We start from the raw sequence: 26312 nt of genomic DNA, 5'->3' as shown, positions 1-26312 counted from the left end.
TATGGACAGACTCAAAAAACTCCAACTATTCTCTGTCTCATATCGCCTACTTAGAGGCAATCTCTGCTTGACTCACAAAACCATTGCTGACCCAGCTCTATTAGAAATGCTACATCTAAAGAAATCCCAATCCCTCTGCACCACATGCTCCAGAGACCTCAACCTCATTACCACAATCAGCAAAACATATTGGATGGACAGGTTCATAACCCAGAGACTGCCCATGCTATGGCATAGACTTCCCATACATGTCTAGCAGAGCACCTTGTTGACCCTCTTCAAGAGAAATCTTGATGAGTGGATGGGAAACAGAAAATTCACCCTGGGGATAACTCCAGTGGCTCTACTCAACAGTGGCACTGGGAACTAAGGTTGAGTGGCACAATGTCAGGGTAATCCTATGCCTAGGCTTGTAAAGGCCCTAGGGCCATTAGCCTAGTACACACCTATGAACCTATAAAGTAGGACAGCAGTGACCCACACCCATTCCAGAACAGGAGACAAGGAAGACAAGGAACAATATGAAGGTGATATTGTTAAAGTAAAATTGAAACAATAGCACCATATCTATGACTAGACTGAATTATTGCACAGTTTGTATGTTGCACTTTACAGTCCTTCGGTGTGTAGGTGAGCTACCTTAGTATTACACTTGGTTATTGCACATCCATAAAATAAGCCAGTTGATAGGCTAGTTATGTAACAAAAGTCATGGTTTGTTTTTCCCAAGAGTTCAACAGTCTAATGGAGAGCAGAAAAACAATTTTATTTAGTCTGGCGGTCTTACAATGCAGGCTTCTGTATCTCCTGCCTGAGGAGAGGGGAGTGTACAGACCATTGACAGGATGCTTTGGATTGCTGGAAATCTTTTTGGCCCTGTCAGTACACCAGCATTTGTGTAGATTGCCCAGAGGTGTAAGAGAGGTGCCAATGATTCTTTCTGCCAAACTTACCACTCCCTTGAGAGCCTTCTGATCCTGATTGTTACAGCTCCCATACCAGACTGTAATGTTGTTGGTCAGGAGACTATCAGTGGTGCCCCTATAAATGGTCTGAAGTATGGCGCTTGGTAATTTTGCCTTCCTAAGTTTCCTTAGAAAGTGCAAGCATTGCTGAGCTTTTTTGACTGAGCTGGATACATGGACTGACCAGGATAAGTTCTCCATGATATGAACACCCAAGAACTTTGCACTCTTGACTGTTTCCACTGTCATCCTTTTCATCATTAGAGGTTTGTGTGGTACTTGAGATCTTTTGAAATCAACAATCAACTCCTTTGTCTTGCTGACATTCAGTGCTAGATTGTTGTTGTCACCCCAGACCAGTAGTTGATCATTCTCATTCCTGTAGGCCTCCTCCTCTGTCTTTTACCAGGCCTATAACAGTGGTGTTGACCACAAATTTGATGATCCTATTAGTCTCATGTGTGGCCATGCAGTCATGTGTCTTCAGAGTGAAAAGGAGAGGACTTAAGACACACCCCTGCAGCTCTCCTGTGTTCAGGATGATACTTCCAGAGCTGATGTCTCCAACACGAACCTTTTGAGGCCTTTCAGTAAGGAAACTCAGAATCCAATTACAAAAATGAGAGTCTATGCCCAGCTGAAGTAACTTTGATATCGGATTCTGAGGGATGACAGTGCTGAATGCAGAACTGAAATTGATGAATAACAGTCTTGCATAGAAGTTTTTGCCTTCTACGTGGGTCAGTGTTTCATGGAGAGCTAGTGAGATGGCATCCCCTGTACTTTGGTTTGTCCTGTATGATAATTTCAATGTATCCAACATCACAAGTAAGATCGAGGCTATATGATCTTTGACCACAATCACTCCAGGCACTTCATTATCATCAAGATTAAAGCAACTGGCCGGTAGTCATTCAGAGTTGAAAAAAAAAGCTGGCTAGGCAGAGAGATATATGAGTAAGTAAATTTAATAAAATAAAATACGTAAAAACTATAAAAATACATGTATTTTTGTGTTTTTATAGTTTTTACGTATTTTATTTTGTTAATTTTACTTGCTCGTATATCTCTCTGCCTAGTCAGCTTTTTCTTTTGTCAGTGTTTTGTGACTTCTGCTGGTTGCTCTTTTCTTTTTTGCAGTCATTCAGAGTTGTTGGCTGTGGTTCCTTGGGTAGAAGAATGATAGCCATCTCCTTGAAGCATTTTGGAACACTGGCTAGATGGATTGAGGTATTGAAGATGTCAGTGAGTACTGGAGCCAGTTCTGTCGCACATTCCCTTAGTACCCTGCACATGATGCTGTCAGGGCCAGCTGCTTTCCTCAGGGTGACACGTTTTAGGGTTCTGGTGACATCGATTGTATTGAAGATCATCACCGCTGCATCCTTGCCTTCAGGGATTCTGCATGCTGTCGTTTTGTTGTAAGTATCAAACCTACTGAAGAATTTGTTTAGCTGATTTAGAAACTCAGTGCTGTCATCCCACAAAATTGATGTAGGCTTGTAGTTGGTGATGGTTTGAATTCCTTTCCCTAGTTGCCTGGTATCCTTTTGGTCCCTGAAGTGGCTTTGGATTTTTCTGCCATAGGATCTTTTCACCTCTGATACCTTTGCTCAGTTTGGCTCTGGCCACACTTAAAGCTTCCATATCTTGGCATTTGAAAGCTGCATTTCTTACTTTCAAGAGCTCACACACCTCACTAGTTAGCCAAGGTTTTTGATTTGCCCATATGGTGATGAGTTTAGTGTTTGTTGCATCCTCTACACACTTAGAAATGTAAGCTGTGACCGACTCAGTGTATGTGTCCAAGTCAATATGGTTGTTTGTCACAGCAGCCTCTCTAAACACTGACCAGTCTGTACAGTCGAAGCAGTCTTGTAGGGCTGAGATTGCTCCCTCAGGCCAGATCCTTATTTGTTTTCTAGCTGGTGTACTGGTTTTCAGTATGGATTTATAAGCTGGAACCAGCATGATGGCTAGGTGGTCAGAGCTCCCTAGATGTGGATAAAGTTTTGCTTTATATGCACCTTTCATGATAGTGTAGACGTTATCCAGTATATTTACCCCTTTTGTAGCAAAGTTTACATGTTGGTGGTAGTGGAGTTATACAGTCTTTAGGTTAGCCTGATTGAAGTCTCTGGCAATTACTATTGCATGCTCTGGATTTCTGTTTCGTAGGTCACTTATAGACTGATATAAGGTGGACAGAGTGTCACTGATATTTGCATCAGATGGGATGTAGCCTGTTGTGATGCATAGACCATTGAACTCCCTTGGCAGGTAGAAGGGCCTGCATTTTAGTGACAGAATTTCAATGTTTTCTGAGTAGAAGGTAGTGGTCACTACACAGTTGCTGCACCAGTTGTTATTAACATATATACAGACTCCCCCTCCTCTGGACTTGCCACATAGTGACTGAATTCTGTCTGCTCTGAATAAAGTCATGCCCTCTACATTTACTGTGCTATCACTGATATTTTGGTTTAACCATGTTTCAGTAAACACAAATAAATTGCTGTTTCTCACCTTGTTTTGTGGTGAGTTCCAGTCTTAAGTGATCCATCTTATTTTCAAGTGAGCATACGTTGGCTAGTTATATGGAGGGCAGTGCAGGCCTGTGAGGGTTTACCTTTAATATGACTGAAATTCCTGCTCTGGTGCCTCTTTTCCTCAATCTGGTGCATCTTTTCCTTTTTTTGTGACTACCATTTGCCATGAACATGCGATCTGCTCAAAGTTTGCATTCATCTCCATGTTCCAGCAAAATCTTTAGCTGTAGTAGTTCTTGTAGTATGTTTGAGCTTACAGGCCTCACTGTAAGAAGCTGATCAAACTGGGGTTATCATATGTCCAGGTTTCCCTGGACACGTCCTCTTTTTTGGGCTCCTGTCTGGGCGTTTTTTGAAAATTCTGCGATTTCTCCGGGTTTTAAAACCCAGACAAATTGCAGAATTTTCAAAAAACAGACATCCCTATTTCCGAGTCTTTTCTCTGCTTTGTTTTTTTTGATTGGCTTGTATACCAGTACACCAGCCAATCAATAAACAGAGCTATGTTCAATGCAGAACTGTTTGATGTTCCGCATTGAACAGAAGAGGGTCCGCTGTGCGAATTTTTGATTGTATAATGGTATATGAGCCAATCAAAAAAACAGAGCTCTGCTCAATGCAGAACTGCTTGATGTTCTGCATTGAACAGAAGAGGGACTGCTGTGTGAGTTTTTGATCGGCTCATATACCGGCATACGGGCCAATCAAAGTCAAAGATCGCCAAACATGGAGCTACTTGTCTTTTTTTTTTTTTTTTCTTTTGGTCTTCACCCAGAATCTGGCAACCCTAAGAGGACGAAGAGATATGTGCTGGTATTTTTTCGTCCTCTTTTTCATATAACTAAATATGGTAACCCTCGATCAAACCCACAGCACAACGAGAATGCAGATCCAATTCTTTACAGATTTTTGGCACTGTAACTTAGTCTAACCATGTTTCCTTCCTCTTTAATGGCTTTTCTTGATGTTTCTTGTAAAAAGAAGACAAAAGAAGCATGTGGCCAGGGATCTTCAGGTCACTGGTGATGGGCCTGCAGCAGAACAACCTCTCTCAGCCACTGAAGAATTCCTGGTGAACCTTACAACACAGGACAGCTCCCAGGCATCCATCACACAATATGTCATGGATATGGGCGCCACCATTTCCACTCAAGAGGAGCGTCCACGTATGCTTAGTTGGATCAGCATTGAAATACTGTAGCATTTAGCATGTCAGGGTTTGCATAATTTTACATGGGTGTCAGGTATTACATGGGGTGGGGGGAAGGAGGTTAGCTGCAGTTTTAAGATCATGCAGAGATTGTGACCCACAAAGCTGTTAACATAGCAGCTGCTTGTAAATGGGAGATATTTGGACATAGTACCAATGTTATACTGTAACATATGGTGCTGTTTACTTACTTCTCCCTCAAATGCTTTTCAGGACCATCAGGAATAGGAAAAGGCTGTGCTCCTACTGCTGGTAAGCACAAAACATTTTGTCAGAGATGTAGATTTACTTCAAGGTATTAGCTAAAGTGTCATCCCAGGCCTGCTGGCTGGATTGATGTACTGCCTGCATGACTGACAAATATGCAAATATGTTGTGACTGTACAAATTTTAGGATCATACCTGTGCCTTATAGGTGTGACCACAGTGATTGATTTCACAGTATTGTTAGGACTTTTCAGATGCCCATACCTGTAAGCGGTGCAGAGTTCTGCAGAATGTCAACAGTGTACATCATTTATGTCTTGCTCGTGAGATTCTAGTTTAAAGATCTGTTATATTCAAATACTTACAGATCTGGGTTACAAAATAACGTCTTCATGTCCTGCTATATTAGACTGTGGGTTGTACATGTCTGTAATAGTGACAGCACTGTATACAGCTTAACATATATTGCAACATAGGACTGCAGAGCACAGTAGTGCAGGTATTTATGTGATGCTTTTCCCTTTGTATTACAGGTGATCTGGGAGGTTGGTCTTTGTCTCCTTCACAACCTGATGTCAGTGTCTCTTCAGTCTCTGATGATGATGGTGGCCAAAGTAAGGTACAGCTGAGGGTTTCAGGGGCTGAATCTGTCACAGAGGTTTACATCCCTCATCTACCCTCATTATCACCTTACACAACCAGTATGCCTACACATACCCAGTCCCCTGAGGCCACAGATACTGGACAGCTGGAGGGTGAGGACATTGAACAGGAAAGTGTGGCTGGTGTGACTGCAGTGACTGTTGACACTGGCCATAGCCAAACAGTTGGCAAGGTTCCATACGGGCAGATTGATAGGGGTGCTCATAGGGAGCCTGCTGTCCCTCCATTACCTGTTGCAGGAGTCTCATCATGTGTCACTCGGTGCATGTTTAGGGCCATAATTGAGACACAGGCATGTTCAGAAAGGAACTCCAGATGAATGGTCAGGGTTATGGATGCAGCACATTCTGACATCCATGACTGCCTCCACCGCATTGCTGATACCCTGGATCTGTTGACTGATGCAGTGGAAAGACATTAGTCTGAAACAGATCACACACCATCTGTCTTGGAATGCACATTGTCTGTGATGGATGAGCATTACACTCGTGGACACAGGTCAGCAACTACTTCTCCTGAGAGTCTACTTGGCCATGCACAATCATGCTGCCATAGTGGCAGTATATCCACTGCTCCAGGAGGGAGTGTGCTGTCCACACCAAGAGGTGGCAGGCAATGGGCTCATGGTCCTGGGCATTCCCGTGGAGGACACAGTCCCAGCAGATAGCAATTACCCTCAGGTAATAGAGCAGCATCTGAACTCGGGCATGGAGGTGCCAATGCAACTTCTGGCAGAGCCAGTTCTCATGTTCGGGGGCAAAGACGATGAACTGTCAGCTCTACCATGCACAGCTCAAAGCAGTCCAACCTACAGACATGTAGGGCTAGCACTGAGCTTGGCTGTGTTCACACAGGCACTCACACACCACTGTCACATTCAGGTCATCTACAAACATATATGCCACATTGACATGGCCTATCTTGCCTGCATCCCTTCCTGACTCACACACATGCTTGCCAACCTATTGCATCAGCCTACGCCTTCTGATCCCCACACTACACCCTGTGCAAGTGATGATACCTGTGCCACATCTCTGCCATCCTTCTCGCTGATGCAGGGAAATGAAGCCATGTGTCTGATGCACAAGGTGACTATCTAAATTAATATGTATTTATTTCATTCATTGTTGTCTTTGACATGCTACTTGTACTGGTCAGTTACAGATATTGTACGCTGCCATTTGTAATGAGTAAACCACATTATTTTGTGTACATTACATTGGATGCTGTTGTAATGGCTGTGAAGTCACACAATGAAAGGTGTTTCATAGAACTGTTTACATTTCACTTTCAGGATTGTGTAGGACACACCTATAGGTACACATCTGCAATAAACCCATTAACGTCAAAACACAGGCTGGAATGTCAGCACAGAAGAAAAATGTCCTCAGAAAGGTAAAACAGTATACGTGCATGGCTCCATAGGTTTGTATGTGTATACTAGGCTAACAAAAATGAGGGCTTTTTCAGCCTAGCCATGCATCCCTAAACTCTGACAAGGTCTGATACCATTGATAAGTGTAAGCAGGGTTTTGGGAGCTGAGATATCTACAAGCTGGGGCATGGGAAATGAGCCATCTACAGTTCCCCTGTGTCCATTAGAGACATTTGTCCTAAATCAGATATGATTGTCGTGTTCCTCACCCTACTATGTAACTTGCATGTGATTTGCATTATGGCAGAACTCTGCTTCACATGGATGGGGAGCCTGTTACATATAGGGTGTAGTCTCTGGGTTACATACCTGCCTCTCCAGCAGGTCCTATTTATACCAGTCAAGGTGTAGGTGTGTAGAACAGGTAATTCTCATGCTAGTCCTTTCTTAGATATGCAAGTACACAGTGGGTTCTGACACCTCCCTGTATGGCAGGCATACACCTCCCCTCCAAAGCATGTAAGAGGCAGAATACACAGTTACAGCCTTGGCATCATCTGCATAGGGCATGTTACTTACACTGTGTATTGGTTTACTGTGGAACCTCTGTGGATGTTATAGTTGTCGGATATGCTTGGTTAATTACATACCAAAGGTGATATTACACTCAATCATGGGTATGATGAATGCTGACTACAGTGGAACAATGACTTTCGTGGATTTACATGCCATACCTTTGTTTATAGGTTGTGCAACATAGAATGAATCCCCGAATAGTACCAACCTATAACAGTCAAAGGCTAGATCACTATCTATGTGTCCATAAATCCCTGACTACTGGGTCAGCTGTCAGAGGTGTGCAGTCAATACAATAATTACCAAGAGTAGATGACTTCCCAAAGGATACTATTGTGCATTCCTTGGCATTTAGTGTTGGTGCATGGCTCTAACAACAACTGAATGTCTGTGTCAGTCCATCTTGGATAACTGTTGAGTCAGTGTGGGATTCAATGACAGCTCCTAATTTGCAATCATCTGCAAATTTAGTTAGTCGGAGGCCGCTGACAGTGGCAGTGACTGCAGAGAAGTAAATGTCTAGAAGGAGCATCCCAGGAATGATTTGTGAGGTAGTCCACTGGTGACTGGCCTCATTGTAGTGGTGAACTCCCCAATGCTATCACCCTGGATAATGTCTGTCAGCCACTTGGCTATCCACCGGCTGACATACTAGTTTGTAACTAACCTCTAGAGTTTGTCAACAATGCCTGATGACCCGATAGTGTCAAATGCCTTGTCGGGCCATGGCAGGTGGAGTGAATCATTTCCCTCTCATCCATTGCTTTGTTTACCACTCAGTGAGGTCCACCAGGTAGGGTAGGTATGATCTACCCTTGACCAAACCAAGATAGGTTTGGTCCAGTGTCTGTAGGTGTACCACATCTTTATTGATCACTTCCAAGATAATTCTTTTCATGGCTTTAAATATCAGACTACTGAGACTTCTGTGGACAGTGCTTGTCACTGCATGCTGGTTGTCCAGAGATACAACTTGGTATTGCAGTTAATTCCATTATGGTTTCCAAGAAAATTGTCACCCAAGGTGTCTGAGTCTGTACAGAGCACAGGCAACACTGGAGAGGAAACTAATACGTACACCTTGTAAAGGTAAGGATGGAGTATATACACAATTATTCTGCAGTTAGACACTAATCAAGCAGTGCGTACTGAAAACAAACAATTACTTTGTGAAGAATTCTGAAAAAAGGGGAGTCCCCAGAAATGCTGGTGCCTTGCTCCTACTACTGTGGGTCTCACCACAGCCACACTCTGCTGGGATACAAAACTACTATTTTTTCTTTCTCTCACCAGACTCAAACCTTTAGTACCAAGCTCAAGACGAAAAGCAGGCCACAGCCTGTTTGTTGATCCACACACTTGTCCCACATGATCCAAGGCTCTGTAGGCTTGACATACCTTTTTTCAGGTAGATGCCTTGATTAGCAACCAGAGCAATCATTTGACTTTTGCATGTACTGTGCCTTATGTTCCGAGGATCGTAGGATTTGACTAGGGTGATTAGGAGCACAGCTGCTGCATCACAATATAATGTTCAATGTCAGGTGACATAGATGTCCAAGGTTGCTCTAGCAAGGTCCACAGTGGCAGTGATACATGTTAGCTGACAGTTTTACAGCAATTCATGTAACCTGTCCTTCAATAATATAATGATGGACATCTGCATGACATGTATGTGAGGTCTACTGCAGAGGAGTGTCCACCTTTGGCCAATGTGTTTCTCCCTCCAACATGTCCTAGGTATGTCATACTGTACATTTATGTTACCAGAACACAATTCTGTATTCCCACATCATTTCACACAACATCCATTTGCAGTCTGGTTGGTTGACAGGCATTGTAGACTTGCAAGGCCAAAGTAATGATTGCAAAGTTGAACAAGTTTTCTGTGTATGTACTGACATCCATATCTTCAATGCAAAGAGTGCCTACAGACAGTGTGTTTGAAGCTGGCGACCACAAGGGTGTAGCAGCATTGCCCTAACTTTGCTGGAGTTGTACATTGTCACAGTTGTAGGTATGCAATTGTGACCCTGCCTAATAACAGGATTATAGCTCATGCAAGTGCCACATGCCTGGCAAAGCATCGTACTCAATCTACCTTGTTATCCCACACTGTCAGGTAGTGTTTTACCTTAGCATAACAACATAAAGGTGATAACATGTTACATTTAAGCATCTGTTAGGACACTGCCTAACCATGGCCTGTTATGATGTATAAACAAGTTAGACTCTATTGCTAATGGCATTATCACTGACTGCTGATGAAATGTGGAAAGCATACCCAACCCTCTACTCCTACTCTACACAAACACAATGTGTCAGAGATGTGACTATATTAAAATCCTTGAATCCTTGCTCTCTCACACACCAGTCAGTATGCATGACATTGAGCAGATTACCAACATGCACACCTCACCTGCTAGTCCACCCAAACCCACATCACACATACCTACATGTGCAGAGGTCCTTAGCAGGCACATACCTAAATGCTAGACACCTCAGAAACCCAAATGCAAGCTCGTTACACACAATCATACCTCTGCAGAATACAGTACACATAATAGCTCATGCACCACTCTCTCACTGGTCAGACACCTAAGGCAAAACACTAAATCAAATATATTACTCATAGGTGATTACATCATGGACACATTGATGTCTCTCTTACCAGACTACATAAGAGAAAGGTCATTGTCAACTGTCTGTGAGGTGCCAGGCTGTGCCATATCACACATGCATTCAAGTCTGTCAACATCAGGTACTGTTATGACTACATCATATTTCTTGTTGGTGTGTACGACTTGAGATATACCTCTCTGGACTGTATGCAGAGACAGGACTGAGCTTATGGACTACGTGTCTCAGGCAGGTATGCCCTTGGCTTTCAGCTGCATTTTACCATCACCTAGGATGATGGCTCAATACAAATGGAAATGATTGACTTAGCATGTTGTGTCATTGTAAGAGGGCTGCACTATTTGTCTGCCTGGGATAACTTGCTCAACAGACCTTGATGCTTTGCCAGAGATAGTCTTCATTTGTCACCCTTGGGATTTTGGCTACTGGCCAGTGCTGTTACCCCCCCCCATAGTGTACCTTTTAGGTGGTGTCTCAAGGAAAAAAATTAAAATGAGAACACGCCATCTACAAACAACGTAACGGTTATGCTGCTATACGCTAGGAATGTCAACATGAAACTCCACTCACTGGAAGCTGTCCCCACCTTGGAAGATGCAGACATTTGTGCAGTCACAGACACCTAGTTCAAGGCTGTGGAGAGCACCACAGTCATGCCAGACTACACCTCCTTCTACACGTTCAGATCTCAAACTTAAAGCATGCAAAGTAATGGAGGTGGTGTATACACATTCATTAAGGATAGATACACATCCAGATTTGTTAGAGAGTATGATTCCCCTGAAGAAACTACAAGTGCTATTGGCTGCTTCTAAGTCACCTAATCAAGCCATTGCCAGCCACAGGAGCAACTCCACGAATCATACCCCACTGTGCTTATTTGGATCTTCTTGGCTCTATCAAGATACATCAAAACAATATGGTTTTTAGTGACTTTAACTACTCACCAACTGGGTAGATTACTCATGCTCAAACTCACTTGCCCAAAGGTTAGTCAACTTCCTTAACTACAATGTCCTGGACCAGCGGGTTGACATTCCCACAAGGGCAGTCAATGTACTGGATTGAGTGCTTACCAATATGGGTGCCCACTGTAGAACCCCCACTGAGAGGTTCTCCCTGATGAGATCTGACCACAAACTGGTCTCATTCAAAGTAAGTATCATTCCTGATACTATGCCAAGCTCTACACCAATGCTTTATACAACTGCATTGACTCGGCTGTACCTGATAGGAGCAAAACAAGCTCCTCATGGCACCGCAAACCTGTTTGGTGGACAACTGCCATTAGCAGGCTTTACAATAAGAGGTGGACATTGCTGTCCAACAGTAGGAGGAAGGAGCCCCCCTAAAATGGAAGCACTCCCTACTTAGCTTAAATAAGCAAATACGTGTTGTTGTGAAGTCCTGCAAAACAAAGTATGGGGCAATATTAGCCTCCTCCACAAAAGGACAACCACAAGGCATTGCGTAGTTACATGTATAACTTAAAATGAAAGGCCTAGATTGTTGCCAAACTCCTAGTTAATTATACCACAGATAATACGCCTGTAGACATAACTAACCTATTGGACAACAGGTTCTGTGACAACTTCATTCCCCTGTCCCCACCACATGCATCCCAAGACATCACTACAACCTGTCCCAGACCTCGTATCACTAAAGAGCAGGTTGAAAATGGCCTTTCTAAGGAGAAAAACACAGCATCTATTGGACCTGCTAACATCCCAGGCTGCTGTCTTTCGTCTTGTGCATCTAAATAAGACGATGAGGGTTAGATGTTCATCTAAGTAGTTTATTACACACAAATACATCAGGATGGATGACTGGAACATTAAACTTAAAAACTTAAAAATTAAACTTTAACTAAGTGACTGACTGCCACACACATGCATGCTTTCACTCTGGCTGCACACTCAAAATGGCAGTCTTGCTTGCACATGCTCAGTACTTACATGCTCTTGCCCACTGACTGGGATGGTTCTTAAAGGTACATCACAAACTCTGATCTACATCCTCCCTCTTTGACTAATCTGCCTTGTAATGAAAATGACAGTTGAATAGGCATGAAAATTATACAGACATTAACAGACCATAACAATCATGTCCAGATTGCTGTGTATCTAGGATTAGGTCTTGTGATATGACCTGACCTCGTAATGTAATAATTAGAACTGGGTTTAGCAACAGGGGCAGTCACTGGGGAATCTTCTGCTTCAGGATTTTCAGGGATACTTTCAGGAACAGGAACAGACAACGAAATGTTCTCTGGAACAGGAACATTGGACAGATCACTCTGAGAAGTAGAGTCTCCATTACAGACAAGATGCTGTAACACTGGCTTGGACATTGATAGTAAATGTTTCTGATTCTGCCTAAATTGCATCTCTTGTGATTCCACAATGTATGATCTTGGTTTTTCACACAAATGTTTCACAAGTCCAATCTGATCAAATACTTTTGTTGCCTGTATCTTCACTATCTCTAATTCTTTCAATTGATCCAGAGGATTGCTGGTTTTGTCATAGTAGATCTTTTGGGACAAATGCTTTTTTAGACGTTGGGCTTTTACTGTTTTGCTGTTTTTAGAACATGGAACCAACAAATTCTTACTGATTAGTAGTGTGATTCTGGTTTGGCTCAACATAAGCCTCTGAGCAGGTGAGCCAAAGTGAAGAAAAGATGGTGCAGCAACTGTGAAATCATGCTATCACACTGCTGTGAGAACTAGTTCCTGTCCATTAAATGTAGACAATTTTACTTGCCCAGGGAGCTGAGTAGGGTCAGTGTAACAGTGGTGTATATCCCACCTAGTGCTAATACCACTGAGGTTCAAAATAAATTATGCAATCACATGGGTGAGCTGCAGAGCAAATATCCTGACTTTGTATACAATGTCAGCTGGTGACTTTAATAAAGCATATCTGAAAGACATACTCCCACAGTACCATCAATATGTGGACATTCCTACAAGGGGTGATAATATCCTGGACAAGGTGTACATAAACTTAAAAAAGCTTATAAGGCAGTGCAACTTCCACAAATGGGAAACTCTGACCCTTATACCAACTTGCTATCACCAACTTACAAATCTGCACTTGTTAGAGAGAAACCCACAAAGAAACAAATCAGGGCACGGCCCAAGGGGGCTATGGAGGCCCTCCAAGACTGCTTTGAAAGAACCAACTGGGATATGTTCAAGGAGTCAGCCATAGTGAATCAGCATCTGAACACTGATGAATACACTGATGGCATACATTTCAAACTGTGTTGATGGGGTAACAAATACCAAGAGTATTACTATTAGGGCTAACCAGATGCCATGGCTCATCCCTAAGGTATATGAGCTTCTGAAGGAGAGAAACACAGCTTACAAGGCTAAGGAAAAAGCAGCTCTAAGTGTAACAAGAGGTAATCTGAGCAGGGGTAAAAAGAGGCTAAGGAGAAGTATGGCAGAAAGGTAAACCAATCCAAACAGGATCAAAAGAAACCACAAAGTATGACAGAAAGGTACAAAGCCACTTTGTTTGAAGACATGAAGGATGCAAAGAGATTATGGCAAGGCATACAGGAGATCACCGACTACAAAAACAGGTCAGCACAGTGTGAGGACAGCACTGAATTTCTGGACAGTTTGAACATCTTCTTTGTTAAATTTGAGGAAAGAAACAGGTTGGCACTAAAGCTACCCACTTTTGAGAAGGATGCAATACTCAGCCTCAGCACAGAGGAGGTAAAAACGACCGCTTAGGAGAGTGAACCCCAGGAAGGCTGCTGGCCCAGACAATGTATTGGGCAAGGTTTTAAAAGGCTGTACTGATCAACTATGCACAATACTCAAGGAAATATTTAACACCTCTCTTGTTATGGCAAAAGTACCCTCATGCTATAAGGAAACTAACATCATCCCACTACCTAAGAAAACCACTCCCTCCAGCCCTAACAACTACAGACCAGTTGCTCTGACTTCCAATGTTATGAAATGTTTTGAGTGGCTAATCAAAATACATCTTTCATCATGCCTACCTCCTGATTTTGACCACCTACAGCTTACATATAGAAGTAACTGATCCACTACAGATGCCATATCAGTAGCACTACATGTCTCCTTTGAGCATTTAGAGGGCAAATACAACTATGTGAGGATGCTGTTCATAGACTTCAGCTCTGCATTTAATACTGTGGTACCAATGCAACCGATAGAAAAATTAACACATTTAGGAATCAGTAAACATCTCTGTAACTGGATCCTGGACTTCCTGATTGAGAGATGACAGAGAGTGTGTTATTTATTTATTTTATTTATTGACATTTGTTAACCGGGTTTGTCCAACTGGGCTTGTGGCCCATTTTCAGTGGAGACCCGAGGAGAAAAGCTCCAGTAATACATTTTAAAACAAGTACAATTTTAAACAATATTGATATAATAGCAGTTATAGCAAAACGATTCACATATGTTGGGATACATGCATAAAGTTAAAGTTGCATTAAAAAGAAGCTAAGTAACAATTTTACATTGATATAGTTCAACAGGTCAACAATTAACATTTTTTGTTTGTATAAAATTGTGCAAATGCATAGTAGACACTGGAGAGAGAGGTGTAATGAGGTACTAAGTATGATCCTTTTGAGGGTACATAAAGGGAAGGAAGACTAGGTAGGGTCATGGCAAGGACAGGTTCTGGAATTGAGAAAATAAGCTTTTAGTTCATTTTTAAAGTGTGAGGTGTGGGAGATTGAACTTAAGTCAAGGGGAAGTTTGTTCCAATCATGGGCAAGGGAGTGTTTGTAGAGTAGTTTGCCTACTGATATTTTTGGGTGGTAGATATCAAGTAATTGTTGGTTAGAAGTACGGAGGGTCCGGGATGGGATGTAGATGGAGAATAAGGAAGATAGATGGACAGAAGGAGGGTTTAAAAAGAATAGAGTATAGCATATGAATTTGATAAGATAGCAGAAACTGGGGAAGTTCAAGCTATTGAAGAGAGTTTAAAGAAATGCAGTGGTGTGAGTTGTATGGGGAGTTAGTAATGAATCTGGCTATTTTATGGTAAGTCTGTTGCAGTTTGTTTAGAGTGGAGGCCAGGATATTGGTAAGAACTGGGGCAGCATATAAGAGGGAGGGCAGGAGGAGTGCCTGGCCCAGGGTAAGTCTAGATTCTGGGTTTAGGAATTCTTTGTTCCGATATAGCAGACCTAGTTTCTGGTTTGTTTTTTTATACATTGGAGTATGTGTAGGTTGAACTTGAGTTTGTCATCGATAATGACCCCTAAGAGTTTTGTGTGGGTGTCAGGTTGGATATTTGTATTGTTAGAAGATGTAATAAAAAAGGTTTTGTGATGAGAAAGAGAACGGGGAAGGAAAAGTAGGAGTTTGGTCTTTTTGGGATTTAGGATCAATAGGTTGTGAGAGAGCCATTGTTCAGTGGATAGTAGGGCCTGTTGGGTCAGGGAGTGTAGTTCAGGAATGTTATTTGAGATGGATATAAGTGTGGAGTTGTCAGCATACTGAATAAGGGAGGATTCTTTGCATGAGGTGTAAAGATCATTGGTGACAATGTTAAACAAAAGGGGTCCCAAGATGGACCCTTGGGGAACACCAGTGGAGATGGGAAGGAAAGGTGAGGAGGATGAGAGCCATTTGACATATTGTTCCCTGCCAGATAGGTAACTATTAAACCAGGCGAGTGCGGAGGGGGATAGGTGGAGATTTGCGAGTTTGGATAGTAGTAGAAGATGAGAGACAGTATCTAAGGCTTTGGAGAGATCTAGGAAGAGACAGGAAATGAGTTTATTGTTGTCTAGAGCCTTTGCAATGATATGAGTGAAGGAGAGGAGGGCAGTGGTGGTGCTGTGGTGATGACATCACAGGTAAGAACACATCAAATTGCATCACAATTAACACCGGGGTTCCACAGGGATGTGTTCTCAGCCCACTGTTATTCACCATCCTGACCCACAACTGCTATGCTAAGTACAAGTCCAACCATATCATCAAGTTTGCTGATGACACCACAGTCATGGGGCTCATGACAAAGGAGGATGAAAGGGTGCACAGAGAGGAGGTGACATCTCTGATCAGATGGTGCAAGGGGAACAACCTTGACTTGAATGTAAGCAAGACCAAAGAGATTATCACTAACTTCAAGAAAAGGAAAACAAACCACCCAGTGCTCAGGATCACTGGTGAGAGTGTGGAGAGGATTAAGAGTACGAAATTCCTGGGTGCACACATATCAGAGGATCTTTCATGGTCAGGAAACACCAGCCAGCTGGTCAAGAAAGTGCACCAATGCCTCCACTTTTTAAGAAGGCTGAAAAAAGCTAAGCTTCCTCCTCATATTCTCTCCACCTTCTATAGAGGTGCAATAGAGAGCATCCTCACCTGCAACTTCACAGTGTGGTTTGGAAGCTGCACAGTTACAGAAAGGAAGGAGCTACAAAGAGAAGTGAGGGTTGCAGAGAAGGTAACAGGTTCTGGTCTTCCATAAAAAAAAAAATATTATTCTGCAAGAAGCATCCAAAGGGCCACCAAAATAATACAAGACAACTTGCATCTTGCACATGGACTGTTTAAGCATCTGGCATTGGGCAGAAGATATCGAAGCATCCAATGCAGGACTACAAGATTCAGTAACAGTTTCTATCCTACAGTGATTTGACTTCTGAACTCGGGCACTAGTCCCAGGGGTCTGGACACATAATACATCAAATTTTTATTTATTTGTGCAATATATATTTACATATATTCCAAGTAAGTGCAATATTTATTTATTATATCCATAGTCAGCATTATTTAACTCACTCAAATGCAATATTAGACAAATAACTTAGGCATTTCAATCTGTAGTGTGCTTTCTATTACCTTAAATTGGGTAGTTAATTTAACTCAGGGAGGGTATACTTTTCATATATGAGTGTTGGTAAATGTCTCTGCTGTTTCTTTCATGTATTGGGAGTAGTACTGTATTTGTTAGTTATGTTTATTCCTCTACTTGTATGTGTTGTTTCACTTTCCTTTGTAATCTCTAGAACTGAAATGATGCATGAAATTTCATTTACACATGGGTAGTTCTAAATGGCAATAAAGTTTACTTTGACTTTAAAAAGTAAATTATTGTGAGAAATGTTTCTGAGATTAAGCAAGTTTAGAAGAACATCAGTATTATCTCGTTTTGCACTTTGAACAGGATGTTCAGCCAAGCCATTTGATTGTAGGTATTCAAGATTACTAGTAACATGAACAAAGTCCCATGCTTCAGCAAATCATTTGAATTGCAGACTTGTAAACTGTGCACCATTGTCAGAAATGACTTTGTCCGGACTACCATGGACAGGAAAATGTCGCTTCAACTTAATAATGACAGTACTGGACATTAGGTTGGGAAGAAGGTCAATCTTGAACCAATTTGAATAAGAGTCTACCAACACCAAGTTATGTTGACCATTCTGTTCAAAAATATTTGTAGCTACTGTCGACCAAGGTAGTTCAGGAATCTGGCTTAAGTGAAGTGGTTCTTTTTGTTGATGCAGTTTACTACTATTACAAACAGAACATGATGAGAGTTCTTTCTCAATATCTTTTGACATAGAAGGCCAAAATACTAATCCTCTCATCCTTCGTTTGGTAGAATCAGTTCCTGGGTGGCTGCGATGCAAGATTTTAATATACTCTTGTTGCAAAGATTTTGGCACAATCACTTTTGGACCTTTCATGATGATACAATTTTCCATCAGAATCTCATCTCTGTAAGCAAAATACTGCTGCACATCTACTAGTAAACAAGATTGCTTTGAAGGTCATCCTTGACTGAGAAAGTGGTTGAGTTTCTGAAGAATTGGATCTGAAGCCATGTGAGCTGTAAGCTCATCAAGACGTGGAAGAAAAATTTCTCATGTCCATGATTTCAAAATCAGGTTTCTCATTCTCGTGCTGTTCAGTGTTTTTTTCTGGATGATCAGGTAAAGTATCAGCAAGATAAAGAAGTTTGCTTTTTGTGTAAACAAGTTTGAAATTGTAGTTTTCCAATTTGAGCATCACGCATTGCAATCTTGTAGGAGCCATGTGCATTGATTTTTTTTTAAAATAGTGACCAAAGATTGATGGTCAGTTTTGACTTGAATAGATCAGCCATAAATATACCCATGGAACTTTGAACATGCAAACACAATTGCCAAAAGCTCTTTTCTCTATTTCAGCATATTGTATCTTGGTTTGGGTTAGAGTTCTCATTTCATAGGCTACTGGTCTATCCTTTTGAAGAATGACTGCATCAAGACCAAACTTTGAAGCATCACAGGAAAGAGTTACTGGTTTTTGAACATCATAGTATCTTAAAGTGGGTGGACTGACAATTCTCTGTTTCAGGACATCATATGCTCTTTGGTGTTGTGCTGACTGGGACCAGGCTACTTCTTTGCATGTCAGCTCTCTTAGTAATACTGAAAGTTGAGCCAAATCTGGAATAAACTTGCCTAAATAGTTGACCAAATCAAGAAAACATTGTAGGGCTTGGACATTGTCTGGAGCTGACATCACAAGAATTGCTATTTGCTTGGAAGGATCTGGTCATAAGCCTGAACTGCTAAACAAATGAGCCACATAAATAACTTCTTGCAGCCTGAATTTACATTTCTGAGGATTCAGTTTAAGATTCATTTCATGAGCACATTTCAGAACTTCCCTGAGGTTTTTATCATGTTCAACTTCACCATTGCCTCCTACAAGAATATTATCAACTATAATAGCACATGGATAGCCAGAAAAAAATTTGTTCCATCTCACGTTGAAATACTTCACTGGCAGAACTTATTTCAAATGGCATTCTCAAAAATCTGTACCTTCCAAGTGGTGTACTGAATGTGGTTAGCAATGAAGATTTTCAATCAAGCAAAATTTGCCAAAATGATCTCTTTGCATCTAATATGGAAAAAAAAAAACAGTGGCATTTGGCATGAGGGCAGCAACTTCCTTGACTGTATGCATTTGATTATGAGGTTGCTTTAGTGTTTTGTTCAAATCTCTTGGATCAATACTATTCTAATATCATTTGAGCTATTCTTATGATCTATTACCATGGAAGATACCTATTCAGTTGGTTCTTCTACTGGACAAATTAGTCTTAGTTGCACCATTCTGTCTACCTCAGCTTTGACTCTGTTCTGCATAGCTACTGGAACTTTCTGTGCTGGTCTGATGACGGCTTACCTCGTGGTTTAACTTCATGGAGTACACAACTGGGAATTTGCCTAGTTTGTTTTCAAAAATATCAGCATGCTCAGAAAAAATAGTTTAGGTGAAATTTGGGCTGTTGTCATTCAAGCTTACATAGTGGACATTTTTGTTAAATGAAAGCAGTCCCATTTACAAACTGTCTTTTAGGCCTAACAATGACTGTATGTGTCTCTTGACTATGTAAAACTGCAAGTCATAGCTGTTCTCAGCAGAGTAACATGAAAGCACTACTGAGCATCCAGTTTGAATCTCTTCACCACCATAAGCAACAAGCTTTGCACACTTTGCCAACTCAAGTTGTTCTCCAGCTTTTACTCTAACAAACATTTCTGCTGACATAACATTGCACTTTGAACCGGTATCTACTTTGAGCTCTACAGGTCTCCCATTAATCCGAACAGAACAAAATATTTTGTTGTTTACTCACAGATCTACTGCATTGACTGTTTCACCAAGCACAGGCATACCATCAACATAAAAAGTAGGGCCTCAGCTTTCTAATTTATCAACTTGCCTCTTTGAATGTTCTTTTTTAATAAAAGAATGTGCCCCTTTAAATTTATAAAACCTTTTGAAATGATTCCTCTTTTTACAAGTGTGGCATTCCTGACGAAAAGCCAAGCACTTTTCTCACTTGGGCTCATGGCTACCTCCACAATTACGACAGGTGACTATGATGCTTGTCACAAGTTTTGCTGACTCACCCTTCTGCTTTACTGAATGTGTTCTGGGTCTTACTGAAACTGGTCTGGGATTCCTAAGAAGCCTACCCTTAGACCTGTATCTTTTAACCTCATGCTGCATACTGTCAGCATTAGCACTGGAAGAAGCTGTTTCTGTGCCCTTCTCATAAGCATATTTGTGTGCATTTATGTGAGCTCATACAGTTGACAAATCTCTATGACTGTGCTCAAAGTTAAATTACTGTCTTGAAGCAAAATCATTCACACTGCATAATTAACACTAAACACAAGTTTGTCTTTTATCAACTTATATCTCAGATCACCAAATCTGCCTTATTTCTCGAGTCAGTTATATATGCTACAAAAGTTTCACTAGGCTTTTGATCTCTTCTATAAAATAAGTGTCTTTCCATTATAACATTTGTTTGGGGGTTACATATTTCTCTAAATTTACATTTTAAGCACTCAGGGTCTTCCCACGTTTAAGCTGGTACCACAATATGGCTGTCTTTCTCCTCCCCTGCAAACACAGCAGGTGCATACACAAATTAATGCTCTCTTTCAATGGCTTCTGAACCAGTTAATTTAAGCAGAATAAATGCCTTTGTATGTGCATCTTTGTCAGAAAAAGCAGACTGTATGAAAATATCATACTCTTGCTCAAACACTCTACAATTTTCTGCAATATTGTGATCAAACACAAGCAGAATGGGTTTGTGAAATCCTTCTGCATGCTAACAAATTGTTTTGAAACACAGTGCAGACTTGGCCCTTGTGATTATGTATGAACATTCACATACACCATGTACTTGTAATAATATTCAAATGCACAAAATCTCTTTGAAATAACTGTACTTTGCAAAATAACTGTACTGTAATACTACATACACTTGCCAAAACATTGCACACTTCAGATACTTTGAATAGCTTTAGTTACTGTGAAGAAGTAGTACATTGTGAAAAAAATATGGCCATTTTCCCTTTTCTATACATTTTATATGATTCGGAAGTTATTTTGAATTTTTGTATAAGCATTTTGAATACTTTTATCAATATGTTACAGTTTCAAACATTTTGTTTAATTAGAAACTCATTTTGAGGGCTTTGTTTTATATTTGTTGAATAAACAAAATAATTTAAGTGAGTCTTAAAACCTGGAAATTCATTTCTGACCTGTTTGTGAGTTGTTTGAGCTTAGGATGATCCACTTCTGTATATTCCTCCATTACTGATTGTGCACCTCATGGTTTTGACTCTGGATCCCATTCTGACACCATGTCGCTCATCTTGTGTATCTAAATAATATGATGAGGCTAGGGTGTTCATTTAAGTAATTTATTGCACACAAGCACATCAGGATGGATGACTGGAACATTAAACTTAAACGAACTAACTGACTGCTACACACACATATGCTTTCACTCTGGTTGCTTACTCAAAACGGCACTCTTGCTTTCATGTGCTCAGTACTTATATGCACTTGACCACTGACTAGAATGGTTCTGAAAGGTACATCACACACTCTCATCTACAGCTGCATCCTACATGGGATCCAACATGGATTACTAACACCATTTGGAACACTTTGCAATCATAGTGTAACCACTGGCTGTGTTCCACCTGACTGGTAAATGGCTACTGTTATTCCCTTGCACAAAGGTGGTGCATCCACTGACCATGGGAACTATAGACCTATTAGCCTGACTAGCCATATCTGTAAGGTCATGGGGCAAATCATCATGAACCTTATCAGCAAATATATAGGTAATCTAAACAAAACAGTGTAAGAAACTTCTTTATGTGGAAGATTTTCAGTCCATATATTTGTAGTTAATCACTGTATATTAATCAGATCAGACAATAGTAGTAGAAGTAGCGAACTTAAACTTGTCTTAAGTCAAAACAAAGCAAAACAAAAAATAATAATAGAAAAATTATATATTTATAATATAATAATTAATTATATATATATATATATATATATATATATATATATATATATATAGAGAGAGAGAGAGAGAGGTGTGTGTGTGTGTGTGTGTGTGTGTGTGTGTGTGTGTGTGTGTGTGTGTGTGTGTGTGTGTGTGTGTGTGTGTGTGTGTATGTGTTATCTAGATATATGGAGGGAGACAGAAGTGTATATAGGTGTACGGATACTTTTGGATTAGAACCATGAACACCATCACACAAGGTAATTGTCTTAGTTCTATGAACCATAGAGGCTACTTGACAAGCAAGGAGGGCATTCATCACACAATCACCTGCATCAATATGTAGATTGTTGGTCCTCTGTTATCTAAGACATACGATGTAAGATCATTTTCTATATTACTGTCCTGAGACTGTGTAAAATGCTCATATACTATTGACGAGTTACTGTTACAGCAGTTACACAGGGACACTGCTGTGTTGGGGTGGGGGAACAACATCAGATTTTGTGCTGGGATACACAATGATGTGACAATCATTTAACCCCACTCTCTAACATCTCCCTAGACTGATGTATCAGTAATCTGTTGCAGTAGGACTGCATGAATATTCTATGCATGAGGCCTACTGAATACAATACTGTAAGGGGTATCTGTAGTCCCATATATATATATATCTATATATATATATATATATATATATATATATATATATATATATATATATTTAATTTCTGTCAAACTAGCCCACTATATTTACTTGTATAATGTACCAGGTCCATACATACAACGACATATCATAATAATCCTATAGACTACTGTGTAGGTTATGAACTTACCTTGCAAATGCAGCAGTTAACACAACTGCAGTTCAGGGATGACTGTCTAATGCAAGCATTACATAGCCAATACATGGATAGGTACAGAATGTGTGAGTTGCCTGGCATCCATTTTAATATATGCATGTAAGTAGGAGTAAAGTGTCAGTCCCTAGGTCCCTAGGTTGTCGGTGAATGTGAAATGTGTTGTCTCTTAGCCAAAGCAAAGGTGTACTGAGTACATCTATGTCTGACTGCATGGATATCAGCAGGGAGTTCCTCCTCAAAGTCCTGTGACTGTGGCTGTGGTGACCTAGGCACCACTGGTGGGGTCTGTACATCCTTTCCCTTTGCTGTTCCTGCTGCAGCTGTTTCTGTAGGATCAGACTGTGTAGCACTGTACATACTGTGAATATCTGTGCACGTGTTGCTGGAGTATATTGGAGGGCTCCACCAGAAATACTGAGGCACCAGAACCATGACTTCTGGTCTGTGATGTTCCTAGTTTGTGCATATGTCTCATTATGGCGTTCTTCCTTGGGTGTGTATGCATTTCTGATGGGTATCATCATCCAAGGTTCCAGGGTGTAGCCAGCATCCCCCAGTAAATGGCCCTATGAGATGTCCCTCCTAGCAAACATCGGGTACAGCTGTGATGTGTGCCAGATATGGGAGTCGTCATAATCGGCAGGATTGCCACACATTCAGGATAATCCCCTGGGCATTGCACATGATCTGGCAGATTATGTAGTGGTACCCCTTGCGGTTAATGAAGATTATACCCTGCTCACCAGGTGTGCCTTAATGTGTACAAGTGCAATCTATGGCACCCAGTACTTCAGGGTAGTGTGCTACATGGTAGAACGGTTGCATATTGCTGACCCTTGCCTCAGGGAAAAGGGGAAAAGATATTTGCTCACTGGCATGTGGTAGCATGGCATTCAGGAGTTGGTGAAGTATCCTGGATGCAGATGCCTGTGTCAGCCCCATCATGTCCCCAGTTTGTCTTTGAAAAGTACCTGTAGCTAGTATCCTAAGGGCTATACATACCTTTGTTTCAGCTGGGATGGGTTCCCCTCTGTTAGCTCTGGCTCTGTGTTGAGGGCAGCAGAGCACAGTGAATTGTTGTACTATGTCCCTGTCCACCCTGTAGCATTCTACAGTGTCCAGTCCATGTAGATCCTGGAAGGTTATCCTAAGCCTGAACACTCTTCTTCTTCTCGGCCTAGGTCTACTGTCAGCAGCACCATCAGCACTGACTTCAGCATCTAGCACATACAAATGTAGCATAGCTGCAGCAGTCCCTAGCATTATCTCAGTTAAAATTCTCACGTCTCTACTCCAATGGTCCAGAATATTGACGGAAAATCAGAAAGTAGAGTGTATACATACTTTGTACAATTCTGCTGCAGGTCCACCACATGGGTTTGGTGAATTATGATGCAGTTCGCCTGGCTAGAATGTTATTAGTATGATTTAAAGGCCTTAATTTAGTGCACAAAGTGGCACTATGTGCTACGCCGCACAGCATAGCTTATACAAAAATAATAATTTGTCACTGAATATATCCTGTTTTAATTACTTGCTGCCTACATCAGCATTGCAACCTGGCTGGTCTGTCTGCGCGAACACACTAAGCTATGTGGCATGTTGTGCAAACCTGCTTGCTGGGAACTAAAAAAATCTTAAATGTAACAAGACACACACCCGTAATGTCATCCACATCCAGTGGGAATATCAACATTGTTAAGGAGCCTGCGCAAAGTGAATATGTGGAAACGGTTGCTCCTTTTAGCAATTCAAGAAATCCACCTCATTTTATTTTATTTATTTTATTTGACATTTGTTAACTGGGTTAGTCTGACTAGGTAAGAATCCCTTTTTCAGCAGAGACCCGAGGAGAAAAGCTCCAAAAAACATAATCAAAGTAAAACAAGACAAGAGAAAATAACAGAACCCATAAGGTGTACTCAGTGTAAACGTATTTCTAAAAACAATTTTAAATAGTGACATATATACAGAAAGTAGGATCACGGTTTACATTTGGCACTTGTCAACAAGTTAAAATATACAAAGTATTTAACATTTGACAATAAACAGTTTTTGATTTTGTGGAAGACTGAGTTCAGGAAGAGAGAATAGGGGTAAAGTTTACCAGAAAAACAGTGTTGAAGGGAGAGAAAAAAAAAGGAATGAGGAGAAATGGGTCAGGTTGGAGTGAGGCAGGGGTAAATCCATCTTTTCAGCATATAGCCTTTTAGCATTTCTTTGAAAGTGAAAATACTAGTGGTAGCTCTAAGGTCGGGGGGGGGAGTTTATTCCAGGCATTGGCAACTGAATAACTATATAGAAGTTTGCCTATTTGTTTTGTGGGCTTATATACTTCCAGGAGATTTTGGTCAGCACTGTAAAGAGAGCATTTGGGAATATATGCAGAGATAAGGGTAGAGAGAACCGGGCAGAGGGAGAGGTTAGCTAGAGTAGAGTGAGTGAGATGGAGTTGGGGATGTAAGAGTTGCTTATGGGCTTATAGCCATTTTAGATTTTGTAGAGCATTGCAATGGTGTGAGTGGTAAGGTAGGTTTGAAGCAAATCTTTAAAAGAAATTTTATTGTAGGTAGATTCAAGTTTGGCCATGAGGGTGGTTTGTGAGTATAGGTGCAACGTAGAAGAGGGTAGGCAGTAGAAAAACTTGTGCTAAAGAATGTTTAGTGTCATTTGTCAGGTATTTTTATTCCTACATAACAGCCTTAGTTTCTGGTGATTTTTTTTTGATGGCTTGTAAAATATGGATGTCGAACTTAAGTTGTCATCTATAATGACTCCAAGGAGTTTAGTTTGAGTTTCAACTGAGATAATAGTATTACTGAGAGATGAGACTGTAAATGAGTATTTATAATTTTGTAGAGATTTGGGGAGGAAGAAGACAAGTTTTTTTTTTTTTTTTTAGGATTCAGTAAGAGTCCATTGCTTTTTAACCATTTTTCAACAGATAAAAGTGAGTTTTGGGTAAGGGACAGAAGGTGGGAGTTTATCAGAGCAAGATATAATAGTGAAATCATCAGCATATTGGATAAGATAGGAGTGAGGGCAGGCCATGTGAAGAATATTTGTAAAGATGATAAAGAGGAGGGCCCCTAGTACTGAACCTTGGGGGGCACCAATATTAATAGGAAGGAAAGGGGAAGAGGAGGATAGCCATTTGTAAATATGTACATATCGTGTCTCACTCAACTGTCTTCCCTCTCCTTAACTTAACCCACCTCACTATCTTACTTCTCCACTCTCCTACCCCACATTTCAATTGAAGTACAATACAATTAAAAAAACACCATTACCATGTAAATGTTTTTCTACTCTACTTAAATTTGTTATGTAATTGTGCTAATTCTACAATGTCATTTCAGAGTAATAATGTGCAATTAAAATGATATTTTTTGTCTATGTACTGGAGCTTTTCTCC

The sequence above is a fragment of the Protopterus annectens genome, chromosome 1.part2, assembly GCF_019279795.1.
Source record: "Protopterus annectens isolate FY-2018-M chromosome 1.part2, PAN1.0, whole genome shotgun sequence".
NCBI lineage: Eukaryota > Metazoa > Chordata > Ceratodontiformes > Protopteridae > Protopterus > Protopterus annectens.
The sequence above is the reverse complement of the archived record's forward strand: the minus strand, read 5'-3'. Positions refer to the sequence as shown.